This window comes from Bos grunniens, chromosome 29 (assembly GCF_055505025.1).
Source record: "Bos grunniens cultivar Pamir isolate PY7600 chromosome 29, Bosgru_T2T1.0, whole genome shotgun sequence".
Classification (NCBI taxonomy): domain Eukaryota; kingdom Metazoa; phylum Chordata; class Mammalia; order Artiodactyla; family Bovidae; genus Bos; species Bos grunniens.
The window spans coordinates 12,191,845-12,205,963 of record NC_141193.1 but is presented as its reverse complement, the minus strand read 5'-3'; positions in this window follow the sequence as shown (position 1 = coordinate 12,205,963).

Below are 14,119 nucleotides of genomic sequence, written 5' to 3'. Positions count from 1 at the left end.
AATCGACAGGAGCTCATCAAACGCCTCCATACCTATACTGAAACTAAGCACCACCCAAGGGCCAACAAGTTCCAGAGCAAGACATACCACACAAATTCTCCAGTAACACAGGAACACAGCCCTGAGCTTCAATATACAGGCTGCCCAAAGTTACTGCAAAACCATTGACATCTCATAAATCATTACTGGACACTTCACTGCACTCCAGAGAGAAGAAATCAAGCTACACCCACCTGAACACTGATACAAGCTTCCCTAACCAAGAAACCTTGACAAGCCACCCGTACAGCCCCACCCACAATGAGGAAACTCGACAATAAAAAGAACTCCACAAACTGCTAGAATAAAGACAGGCCAACCTAAACTCAGAGATCTAAACATGATGAAGAGAAAGAGGAATACTCAGCAAGCAAAGAAACAGGATAAATGCCCATCAAACCAAACAAAAGAGGAAGAGATAGGGAATCTACCTAATAAAGAATTCCAAATAATGATAGTGAAAATGATCCAAAATCTTGAAATCAAAATGGACTCACAGATAACTAGCCTGGAGACAAGGATTGAGAAAATGCAAGAAAGGTTTAATAAGGACCTAGAAGAAATAAAAAGAGTCAATATATAATAAATAATGCAATAAATGAGATCAAAAACACTCTGGAGGCAACAAAAAATGGAATAATGGAGGCGGAAGATAGAATTAGTGAAGTAGAAAATAGAATGGTAGAAATAAATGAATCAGAGAGGAAAAAAGAAAAATGAATTAAAAGAAATGAAGACAATCTCAAAAACCTCCAGGAGAATATTAAACGCTCCAACATTGGAATCATAAGAGTCCCAGAAGAAGAAGACAAAAAGAAAGACCATGAGAAAATACTTGAGGAGATAATAATTGAAAATTTCCCTAAAATGGGGAAGGAAATAATAACTCAAGTCCAAGAAACCCAGAGAGTCCCAAACAGGATAAACCCAAGGTGAAGCACCACAAGACACATATTAATCAAATTAACAAGATCAAACACAAAGAATAAATATTAAAAGCAACAAGGGAAAAACAACAAATAACACACAAGGGGTTTCCCATAAAGAAACAGCTGATCTTTCAATAGAAACTCTGTAGGCCAGGAGGGAATGGCAAGACATAATTAAAGTGATGAAAGAAAATAACCTGCAGCCCAGATAACTGTACCCAGCAAGGATCTCATTCAAATATGAAGGGGAAATCAAAAGCTTTACAGACAAGCAAAAGCTGAGAGAATTCAGCACCACCAAACCAGCTCTCCAACAAATCCTCTAAAGGATATTCTCTAGACAGGAAACACAAAAAGAGTGTATAAATTCGAATGCAAAACAATAAAGCAAATGACAATGGGATCATACTTATCAATAATTACCTTAAACACAAATGGGTTGAATGCCCCAACCAAAAGACAAAGACTGGGTGAATGGGCAAAAACAAGACCCCTATATATGCTGTCTACAAGAGACCCACCTCAAAATAGGGGACACATTCAGAGTGAAACTGAAGGGCTGGAAAAAGATATTCTATGCAAATAGAGACCAAAAGAAAGCAGAAGTAGCAATATTCATATCAGATAAAATAGACTTTAAAACAAAGGCTGTGAAAAGAGCCAAAGGACACTACATAATGATCAAAGGATAAATCAAAAAAGAAGATGAAACTATTATAAATATATATGCACCCAACATAGGAACACCACAATATGTAAGAAAATTGCTAACAAATATGAAAGGGGAAATTAACAATAACACAATACTAGTGAGTGACTTTAATACCCCACTCACACCTGTGGGTAGATCAACTAAACAGAAAAATAACAAGGAAACACAAACTTTAAATGATATAATAGACCATTTAGACCTAATTGATATCTATAGGACATTTCATCCCAAAACAATGAGTTTCACCTTTTTCTCAAGGGCTCACGGAACCTTCTCCTGGATAGATCACATCCTGGGCCATAAATCTAGCCTTGGTAAATGCAAAAATATTGAAATCATTCCAAGCATCTTTTCTGACCACAATACAGTAAGATTAGATCTCAATTACAGGAGAAAAACTATTAAAAATTCCAACATATGGAGGCTGAACAACACGCTGCTGAATAACCACAAATCATCGAAGAAATCAAAAAAGAAATCAAAATATGCACAGAAATAAATGAAAATGAAAACACAAGAACCCAAAACCTGTGGGACACTGTAAAAGCAGTGCTAAGGGGAAAGTTCATAGCAATACAGGCATACCTCAAGAAACAAGAAAAAGTCAAATAAATAACCTAACTCTACACCTAAAGCAACTAGAAAAGGAAGAAATGAAGAACCCCAGGGTTAGTAGAAGGATAGAAATTTCAAAATTCTGGTAGAAATAAATGCAAAAGAAACAAAAGAGACCACACAGCAAAAATGAACAAAGCCAAAAGCTGTTTCTTTGAAAGGATAAATAAAACTGATAAACTATTAGCCAGACTCATCTAGAAACAAAGGGAGACAAATCAAATCAATAAAATTAGAAATGAAAATGGAGAGATCACAATAGACAACACAGAAACACAAAGGATCATAAGAGACTACCATCAGCAATTATATGTCAAGAAAATGGACAACGTGGAAGAAATGGACAAATTCTTAGAAAAGTACAACTTCCCAAAACTGAACCAGGAAGAAATAGAAAATCTTAACAGACCCATCACAAGCACGGAAATTGAAACTGTAATCAGAAATCTTCCAGCAAAGAAAAAGACCACGTCCAGACGGCTTCACAGCTGAATTCTACCAAAAATTTAGAGAAGAGCTAACACCTATCCTACTTAAATTCTTCCAGAAAATTGCAGAGGAAGGTAAACCTCCAAACAAATTCTGTGAGGCCACCATTACCCTAATACCAAAACCTGACAAAGATGCCACAGAAAAAGAAAACTACAGACCAATATTACTGATGAAAGTAGATGCAAAAATCCTTAACAAAAATCTACCAATCAGAATCCAAAAACATATTAAAAAGTTCATACACCATGACCAAGTGGGCTTTATCCTAGGGATGCAAGGGTTCTTCAATATCCAAAAATCAATAAGTGTAATACACCACAATAACAATTTGAAAATTAAAAGCCATATGATTATCTCAATAGACGCAGAGAAAGCCTTTGACAAAATTCAACATTCATTTATCATAAAGCTCTTCAGAAACCAGGGATAGAAGGAACATACCACAACATAATAAAGCTATATATGACAAATCCACAGCAAACATTATCCTCAGTGGTGAAAAATTGAAAGCATTTCCCCTAAGGTCAGGAACAACAAAGGTGCCCACTTTCACCACTACTAGTCAACTTAGTTTTGGAAGTTTTGGCCACAGAAATCAGAGCACAAAAATAAATAAAAGGAATCCATATTGGAAAAGAAGATGTAAAACTCTCACTATTTGCAGATGACATGATCCTCTACATAGAAAACCCTAAAGACTCCACCAGAAAATTACTACAGCTAATCAATGAATATAGTAAAGTTGCATGATATAAAATCAACACACAGAAATCCCTTTCATTCCTATACACTAATAATGAGAAAATCGAAAGAGAAATTAAGGAAACAATTCCATTCACCATTGCAATGAAAAGAATAAAATACTTAGGAATATATCTACCTAAAGAAACTGAAAGACCTATATATAGAAAACTATAAAACACTGGTGAAAGAAATCAAAGAGGACACAAATAGATGGGGAAATATACCATGTTCATGGATTGGAAGAATCAATATAGTGAAAATGAGTATACTAACCAAAGCAATCTATAGATTTAATGCAATCCTTATCAAGCTACCAACAGTATTTTTCAAAGAGCTACAACAAATAATTTCAGAATGTGTATGGAAATACAAAAAACCTTGAAACCAAAGCAATCTTGAGAAAGAAGAATGGAACTGGAGGTATCAACCTTCCTGACTTCAGGATCTACTAGAAAGCCACAGTCATCAAGACAGTATGGTACTGGCACAAAGACAGAAATATAGATCAATGGAAATAATAGAAAGCCCAGATATAAATCCACACACCTATGGGCACCTTATCTTTGACAAAGGAGGCAAGAATATACAATGGAGAAAAGACAATCTCTTTAACAAATGGTGCTGGGAAAAATGGTCACCACTTATAAAAGAATGAAAATAGAACACTTTCTAATACCATACACAAAAATAAACTCAAAATGCATTAAATATCTAAATGTAAGACCAGAAACTAAAACTCCTAGAGGAGAACATAGGCAAAACACTCTCCGACATAAATCACAGCAGGATCATCTATGACCCACCTCTGAGAATACTGGAAATAAAAGCAAAAATAAACAAATGCAATCTAATTAAAGCTTCTGCACAACAAAGGAAACTATAAGCAAGGTGAAAAGACAGCCTTTGGAATGGGAGATAATAATAGCAAATGCAGCAGCTGACAAACAACTAATCTCAAAAATTATACAAGCAACTCATGCAGCTCAATTCCAGAAAAATAAACAACCCAATCAAAAAATGGGCCAAAGAACTAAACAGACATTTCTCCAAACATACAGATGGCTAACAAACACATGAAAAGATGCTCAACATCACTCATTATCAGAGAAATGCAAATCAAAACCACAATGAGGTACCATTTCACACCAGGCAGAATGGCTGTGATCCAAAAGTCTACAAGCAATAAATGCTGGACAGGGTGTGGAGAAAAGGGTACCCTCTTATACTGTTTGTGGGAAAGCAGACAAATACAGTCACTCTGGAGAACAGTGTGGAGATTCCTTTAAAAACTGGAAATAGAACTGCCTTACGACCCAGCAATCCCACTGCTGGGCATACACACTGAGGAAACTAGAATTGAAAGACACACGTGTACCCCAATGTTCATCACAGGACTGTTTATTATAGCCAGGAGATGGAAGCAACTTAGATGTCCATCAGCAGATGAATGGATAAGAAAGGTGTGGTACATATACACAATGGAGTATTACTCAGCCTTTAAAAAGAATACATTTGAATCAGTTCTCATGAGATGGATGAAACTGGAGCCTATTATACAGAGTGAAGTAAGCCAGAAAGAAAGACACCAATGCAGTATACTAACGCATATATATGGAATTTAGAAAGATGGTAAGGATAACCCTGTATGTGAGACAGCAAAAGAGACAGATATATAGAACAGTCTTTTGGACTCTGTAGGAGAGGGCGAGGGTGGGATGATTTGGGATAATGACATTGAAACATGTATAATATCATATAAGAAACTAATCACCAGTCCAGGTTTGACGCAGGATACAGAATGCTTGGAGCTGGTGCACTGGGATGACCCAGAGGGATGGTACAGGGAGGGAGGTGGGAGGGGGATTCAGGATGGGGAACACGTGTACACCAATGGTGGGTTCATGTAGATGTATGGCAAAACCAGTACAATATTGTAAAGTAGTTAGTCTCCAATTAAAATAAATAAATTTAAATTTAAAAAAAAGAAAAAAAGGAAAGAAATCTGAAACTATATTCAAGAACTTCAGTTCAGTTCAGTTGCTCAGTCGTTTCCGACTATTTGTGAGCCCTTGAATGGCAGCACACAAGGCCTCCTTGTCCATCACCAATTCCCAAAGTCCACACATACTCAGGTCCATTGAGTTGGTGATGCCATCCAACCATCTCATCCTCTGTCATCCCCTTCTCCTCTTGTCCTCCATCTTTCCCAACACCAGGGTCTTTTCAAATGAGTCAGCTCTTTGCAAGAGCTGGTGGCCAAAGCATTGGAGTTTCAGTTTCAGCATCAGTCCTTTCAGTGAACATTCAGGACTGATTTCCTTTAGGATGGACAGGTTGGATCTCCTTGTAGTCCAAGGGACAATCAAGAGTCTTTTCCAACACCACAGCTCAACAGTATCAATCCTTTGGGCTTCAGCTTTCTTTATAGTCCAATTCTCACATCCATCCATGACCACTGGAAAAACCATAGCCTTGACTACATGGACCTTTGTTGACATAGTAATGTCTCTGCTTTCCAATATGCTGTCTAGATTGGTGTCAACTTTCCTTTCAAGATGTAAATGTCTTTTAATTCCATGGCTGCAATCACCATCTGCAGTGATTTTGATGCCCAGAAAGATAAAATCAACCACTGTCATCACTATTTACCCATCTACTGGGCATGAAGTGATGGGACCCAATGCCGTGATCTTAGTTTTCTAAATGTTGAGCTTCAAGCCAACTTTTTCACTCTCCTCTTTCACCTTTATCAAGAGGTTCTTTATTCTTCTTAACTTTCTGCAGTAGGGTGGTGTCATCTGCATATCTGAGGCTATGGATATTTCTCCTGGCAATCTTGATTCCAGCCTGTGGTTCCTCCAGCCCAGAGTCTTCATGATGTACTCTACATATAAGTTAAATAAGCACGGTGACAATATACACCCTTGACATTCTCCTTTCCTATTTGGAACCAGTCTGTTGTTTCATGTCCAGTTCTAACAGTTGCTTCCTGACCTGCGTACACGTTTCTCAAGAGGCAAGTCAGGTGGTCTGGTACTCCCATCTCTTTAAGAAATTTCCACATTTTATTGTGATCCACACAGTTAAAGGCTTTGGCACAGTCAGTAAAGGAGAAGGAGGTGTTTTTTCTGGAATTTCTTGCTTTTTTGATAATGCACTGGATGTTGGCAATACGATCTCTGGTTCATCTGCCTTTTCTAAAACCAGCTTGATCATCTGGAAGTTCATGGTTCACATATTGCTGAAGCCTGGTTTGGGAAATTTTAAGCATTACTTTACTAGTGTGTGAGATGAGTGCAATTGTGCTGTAGTTTGAGCATTCTTTGGCACTGCCTTTCTTTGGAATTGAAATGAAAACTGACCTTTTCCAGTCCTGTGGGCACTGCTTCGTTTTTGAAATTTTCTGTCATGTTTAGTACAGCACTTTCACAGCAGCATCTTTCAGGATTTGAAGTAATTCAACTGGAATTCCACCACCTCCAGTAGCTTTGTTCGTAGTGATGCTTCCTAAGGCCCATTTGACTTCATACTCCAGGATGTCTGGCTCTAGGTGAGTGATCACACCATCGTGATTATCTGGGTCGTGAAGATCCTTTTTGTACAGTTTCTCTGTGTATTCTTGCCACCTCTTTTTAATATCTTCTGCTTCTGTTAGGTCCATACCATTTTTGTCCTTTATTGAGCTCATCTTTGCATGGAATATTCCCTTGGTATCTCTAATTTTCCTGAAGAGATCTCTAGTCTTTCCCATTCTGTTGTTTCCCTCTATTTCTTTGCATTGATTGCTGAGGAAGGCTTTCTTATCTCTCCTTGCTATTCGTGGGAACTCTGCATTCAAATAGGTATATCTTTGTTTTTCTCCTTTGCTTTTTGCTTCCCTTCTTTTCACAGCAATCTGTAAGGCCTCCTCAGACAGCCATTTTGCTTTTTTTGCATTTCTTTTCCATGCGGATGGTCTTGATTCCTGTCTCCTGTACAATGTCGTGAACCTCCGTCCATAGTTCATCAGGCACTCTGTCTATTAGATCTAGTCTCTTAAATCTATTTCTCACTTCCACTGTATAGTCCTAAGGGATTTTATTTAGGTCATACCTGAATGATTTAGTACTTTCCTCCACTTTCTTCAATTTCAGTCTGAATTAGGCAATAAGGATTTCATGATCTGATCCACCGTCAGCTCCCAGTCTTGTTTTTGCTGACTGTATACAGCTTCTCCATCTTTGGCTGCAAAGAATATAATCAATCTGATTTGGGTGTAGACCATCTGTTGATGTCCATGGGTAGAGTCTTCTCTTGTGTTGTTGAAAGAGGTTGTTTGCTATGACCAGCACATTCTCTTGGCAGAACTATTAGCCATTGCCTTGCTTCATTCTGTACCCCAAGTCCAAATTTGTGTGTACTCCTGGTGTTTCTTGACTCCTACTTTTGCATTCCAGTCCCCTATAATGAAAATGACACCTTTTTTGGGTGTTCTCTAGAAGGTCTTGTAGGTCTTCATAGAACTGTTCAACTTCAGCTTCTTTGGTATTACTGATCATGGCATAGACTTGGATTACCATGATATTGAATGGTTTGCCTTGGAAACGAACAGAGATCATACTTTCATTTTTAAGATTGCATCCAAGTACTGCATTTCAGACTCTTGTTGACTATGATGTCTACTCCATTTCTTCTAAGGGATTCCTGCCCACAGAAGTAAATATTATGGTCATCTGAGTTAAATTCACCCATTCCAGTCCATCTAAGTTCGCTGATTCCTAGAATGTCTATGTTCACTCTTGTCATCTCCTGTTTGACCACTTCCAATTTGCCTTGATTCATGGACCTAATAATCCAGGTTCCTATGCAATATTGCTCTCTATAGCATCTTATCTTGCTTCTATCACCAGTCCCATACACAACTTGTTGTTGTCTTTGCTTTGGCTCCATCCCTTCATTCTTTCTGGAGTTATTTCTCCACTGATCTCCAGTAGCATATTGGGTGCCTACCTACCTGGGCAGTTCATCTTTCATTATCGTATCTTTTTGCCTTATCATACTGTTCATGGGGTTCTCAAGGCAAGAATACTGAAGCGGTTTGCCATTCCCTTTTCCAGTGGATCAAATTCTGTCAGATCTCTCCAACATGACCCGTCCTTCTTGGGTGGGCCCACAGGATATGGCTTAGTTCCATTGAGTTAGACAAGGCTGTGGTCCGTGTGACAGATTGGCTGGTTGTCTGTGATTATGGTTTCAGTCTGTCTGCCCTCTGATGCCTTCTCTCAGTGCCTACAGTCTTACTTGGGTTTCTCTTATGTTGGACGTGCAGTATCTCTTCACAGCTGCTCCAGCAAAGTACAGCTGCTGGTCCTTATCTTGGAAGTAGGGTAGCTCCTCTCGGCTGCTGCCCCTGATGTGGACGTGGGGTAGTTCCTCTCTGCCATGCATCTGCGCTCTTGTTGCAGCTGCCATGCATCTGCACCACCATCGCAGCTGTGGCGAGCAATAATTCAACAACTTACTGTTCCTCATATTGTTTCTGTTATTGTGACAGAATCGTATGTATATTAACAGGTAAAAGCACGACAACAATTAAAACTAATGTTCTGAAGTAAGCCTTTCAGTGGCTAGAAAAAGAGGTTCATACGTAACATATAGAAGTTTAATTCAAACCCTGCTGTCTTAAATCTTGAACTGAAAGCATAATTTTGTACCAACTAATTATATTCCTTTTTATTTTAATTTTTAAGGAAAATGTGTACTTCCTCCTACGACCACTGTAAAGCCTAAAAGGAATGACAACTTGATAACAGGGACTATTCTGAGGTCTAACATCTAGCTTCCAAATACATTTCTCATCAGACGATCTTAAAGAGATGGCTAATTTCAGTACTGGGTAAAGAAATGCTCAAATTAATCTTGGGATTCCTGAAGGACCTGAAAGCTGAGGGACTTCAGAGACCAATGGGGACTGGAGAGAAAGTTTAGGAATCCAAATGAAAAGGCCAAACATCTACCAGTTTGTTGGGCAGAATGATGTTTCTGCTTCTCAACACACTGTTTATGTTTCTCATAGCTTTCCTGCCAAGAAGCAAATGCCTTCTGATTTCATGGCTGCAATCACCATCCACAGTGGTTTTACAAGATGAAGAAATCTGTCACTGCTTCCACCTTTTCTCCTTCTATTTGCCATAAAGGATGGGGCTTTTAATATTTAATTTTAAGCTGTCTTAATGTGTCCAAATGTTAATAGGCAACATCCAATTTGTCACTGTGATAGACTACTGGGGCACCAACTCACTATTCTGAGCACTGAGAGAGAAAAATAATCATCAATATTTAAGCTATTTTTGTTTCTATTAAGCATAGGTTATGTAACTACAAACAGTTCCAGGAAAAGAATCTAGAATGTCTCTTCTAGGGGTGATGAGAGAGTGATGGAGAGCAGCTATAATACAAATGAAGCCTCACTCACTGGCCTGCAGCTCACCTCCTGCTGTGGAGGTCTTGTTCCTAATAGACCAAGGACTGGTACTGTTCCTGACCCACTGTGCTGGTATTATGGACTCCTGCTCTAAACCCAATAGTGACATTGGGATATTGTCCCAATAGGAACATTCTGTAAGACAAACCACCCTGCTTCCTCCTTGTTTCTGAACAAACAAATGGCATTAAAATTGGGAGAGGAACAGTTATTTAGTCCTAAAGGAGAACAACCAAGTGCAATATATGAATACATTCTTTCAATAAACTGTGAAAAGACATCTGCTTTTTGAGAATCAGGGAAATTTTCACATGGACTGGATATTAAATATTCCTTTTATTGGGAACAAAAGAGCATTTTTTTTTCATATCCTATCATTCGACCACAAATACTCATTATGTATATCTTATGAAATGTTCATTCGTCCTAAAATACTTAAGGAAAAATGAATAAGGAGTAAAAGAGAATGAAATGACAGTCTGTCTTGATTTAAAAACAGATAGCTGCTATGCTATGCATAGCTGCTATGGATTGAATTGTGTCCACCCTTGACTCTCAATATGATGGTATGAGGAAGTAGGACTTTTGGGAGGTATTCTGGTTGAGATGGGGTTTTGATGGTGGTCCCTCATGATGGGATTAGCTTCTCCCTCTTTTTCCTCTCTCATTTTCCCTCTTCTTGTTCCCTTCAACCACCACATGTGAGAACATAACAAGAAGAGAAAGACTGATGCAAGTCAAGAATGTCTTCCTGTGAACTCAATTGTCCACCACTTTGATGTTGCATAGTCTCCAGTCTATGACAACCTGTGGGACTAAGAGGTTAGTTTTGTAGTTACTGATGCCGAATGATGAAATGTAGGGTGTATAACACTCTTCTTTCTTATATTTGTTATGTTTGAAATTGTTTTGCAGTAAGAAGTTTATAGAAAGTCCATTTTGAAATTTCTGTCTTAGTGATACCCTGAGGAGACCAAGATAACAGATTCAAGCAGGTCCCCAATGAATGAGTGGTTGCAAGACCATATGCTCCTTACTCCAACTTATCTCTTGTCATCTGAAAACTCTCCCCCACACCTGACACCCTTACTGCCCCCCTCTCCCATCTGCATCTCCATTCCTCTGCTAAGCTGAGTCATCTAGTGGAGATATTGATGATTCAGGACAGGGTCTGGAAGCAGAAGGAATGCATACATTTTTAGGAAGAATGAACTAGGAAGACCCGTCTTGGCTTTCCCTTCTTTAGTGCCATCTGCAGGTGAGGGATTGGGCCTGGATAGGGTGGAAGGCACAAGTGGGACTGCATAGATATTTGGAAGTGAAATGAGCAGGAATTCAGAGTGCAGTAACCAGGAGGTGGGCAGCCTGCACAGAACCCAGGAGGGAAGGAAGAAGCACTGGGAAAAGAAAAGGGCCTCCCTGAGGACCAGACCTTCTTGAGTCTTCCGGTTAAACTTGGAGGTTGTGTCTTTCCTGCTGGAATTCCTGCTCCAGATGTGGAGGGGAGAGAGCTGTACTCACTGCTAATGAGTCACAGGGAGAGGGAGAGCCTCCCCCAGAGGCCCTTTGATCCCACTCTAACTGTGGGTATCATTCCAAGCCAGAGAGCAAATGGCAGGTAATCTAAAAGATGACCTACTTAAAATGGTATTTAAAATACTACAAAATTTGTCTAAGAGTCCTGGCATATCTAGTTCCCAGAGGTGTTTTTTTGTTTTTTGTTTTTTTTTTTTAGAGATGATTCATCAGCCTAATTTGGGTTTCTGCTGAGGAATCTACAAGCTTCCCCAGTGGTAACTTCTGACTTATAACTACCTTATCTCATCCCACAGAACCCAAATGATGAAAAGTTCCAGGGGGCTAGGCCTCTAAGGTCCTAGGTGTCACAGTAGATGTGTGCAAAGTGGTCTACTACTCCCAGTCCTGAGCCCAGGACCCATGAACATCACCAGACAGTTACAGCCCCCTGCCCAACAGAGGCGGCCTCAGCATCCTCAGCAACATGCACCTCTGGGCAACTGGGACACTGATTGGCATTGAACCTTATTTTGGAACAAGTGTTCTGGAGCAAGTCCAGTCTCCCTCATCCAAGAGATGGGAAACTGAACCCTGGGGTGTATGACTCACCTTAGCTGCAGGTAAGTTAGTGAAGGCTTGGGACCCAGAATCTCTGGTTTCCAGGCTAGGAGACTTCCAGTAAGGGAAAGATGAGAGAAAGCCCAATTGCATCCACTCCTGGGTACCTCTCAGAGGTCTGCAAGCACCAGAGTAAAAATTTCTTTCCCGTTGCCCCTCAAGTCTGATTTCGATTTTATCAGCAGACCTGCCTGCATGTAGCAGCAGGAAAGCAGTGTTCAGTGATCTTTCTTCGGGGTTCCAGGCACAGTGGGGGAGACCCACGCTCAGAGGCAGTTGTGAAGGTGGTAACTGACTCACTCCCAACTCAGATCCCCAGAGCTCCCACTCCTCCTTCACACAAGACAGACCCTTTGCTGACTGGGTAACATGAACCTGCATTCACAGCAAGAAGCATTCTCTTCTCAGCCTTCTGGCAACTTAGATATGTGCCTTATGTTTCCTCAGGGAACCACTGGCTGAGTGAGGTTGGGGTCTGAAACTAGCCTGGATGCAGGGGATGTGTTCCCTCTTTCATTCTCCAAATAGACTTTGCAGATTGAAAGGCCTTGAGAGAATTACAATCACCCTTATATTTTGTAGAGACTTTGCTTTATGAATCTGGTTGGAGAAAAGGACAGAAACACAGGACAAGGCTGGACATCTCTGGGTCCCAGCTGACTGCGAGTTGAGTTCCAGCCACCAGGCTTCACAGTCAGGTTCTGATGTTATTCACAAGCCACCTTTGAAGAAGGAATAGAGGAAAGAGTTTTTGGTCAGAGAGCAGTGTGGTCAAAGGGCCATGGGAATCACCTGAGGCAAGATGAAACAGCAGCCATTATTTGTTTCTTTGCTCTATTGGTTCCTTGGTGTTTCTACTCCTGAGAACAAGTACATGGAGATAGTCAGAGGCATTGGTGGTGCCCCTGGCACCTGATGCTCCTGGTGATAAACAGATTGTCCAGACCATATTCAGCCTCGTAATAGCCCCAGGTTCTCCCTTCTTGGGAAGGCTGACATGCCTCATTTCTTCTAACTCACAAGTGAAGCATGGAATGAGGTCGTGGTGGTTGACCTGTAGGCCAAGTTCCAAGCATGCAAGGAAGGTTGGCAGTGGAAGGGTAGCCATTTATTAAACTTGGTTACCTTGGTCCTTAGCAGGGGCTACTTCCCACACCTAGAATATTATTCTCCCAGCTTTTTGTATGGCTGGGTCCTTCTAAACATTTAGCATCATCTCAAATGAGTCTCTCTCAGGCTTGCTTTCCCTGGCCACTGCACTGTCACAAGTAGAGACCTTCATCCAAAAAGTGCCTAGACCCTTCCTTCCGTCAAAACAATAAATATAGTTAACAAAGTGGAAAGGTGGGAGAGAGATAAATTGAGAGTTTGAGATTAATATATGTATACTACTTTATTTAATAGATAACCAATAATGACCTACTGTACAGCACAGGAATTCTGATCAGTAGTCTATAATATCCTGTATGGGAAAAGAATCTAAGAAACGATGGATACGTGTGTATGTATAACGGAATTAATTTCCCATACATATAATATTAGTACAATGCCGTAAATCAACAACATTCCTATATAAATCAAAACCTGAAATTGTTTTTTAAAATGCTTTCATGTAGAGACCCATGGAGTTCTTTAGACTTTCAGGATTTCAGATATGGTGCTGGAGATGGCAGAACGGGTGCAGAAATCTAGACATTATCTGAGTTTGCATTTTCCTGAGCTTTGGTGTCTTTTGCTTCTAGTGTCACCTTTGATTTGTCTTTGGAGGATCTGATACAAGGGCTTGGAGACTCTAGCTGGGTGTTAGTTGAAGGATGAGAGGGAGGAGACAGTGGGAGAGTGAAATCCCAGCTCCCTAGCCTTGGGTTGGGGCACATTTGAGGCACAACTTATATCCCAAGTTCCCTGTGAAAACAGGCTGTATCTTCCCTCTCCACGACTTGCATAATATCAGACTCAGACTGGTTTCATCCTTTTACATGTCCTGCT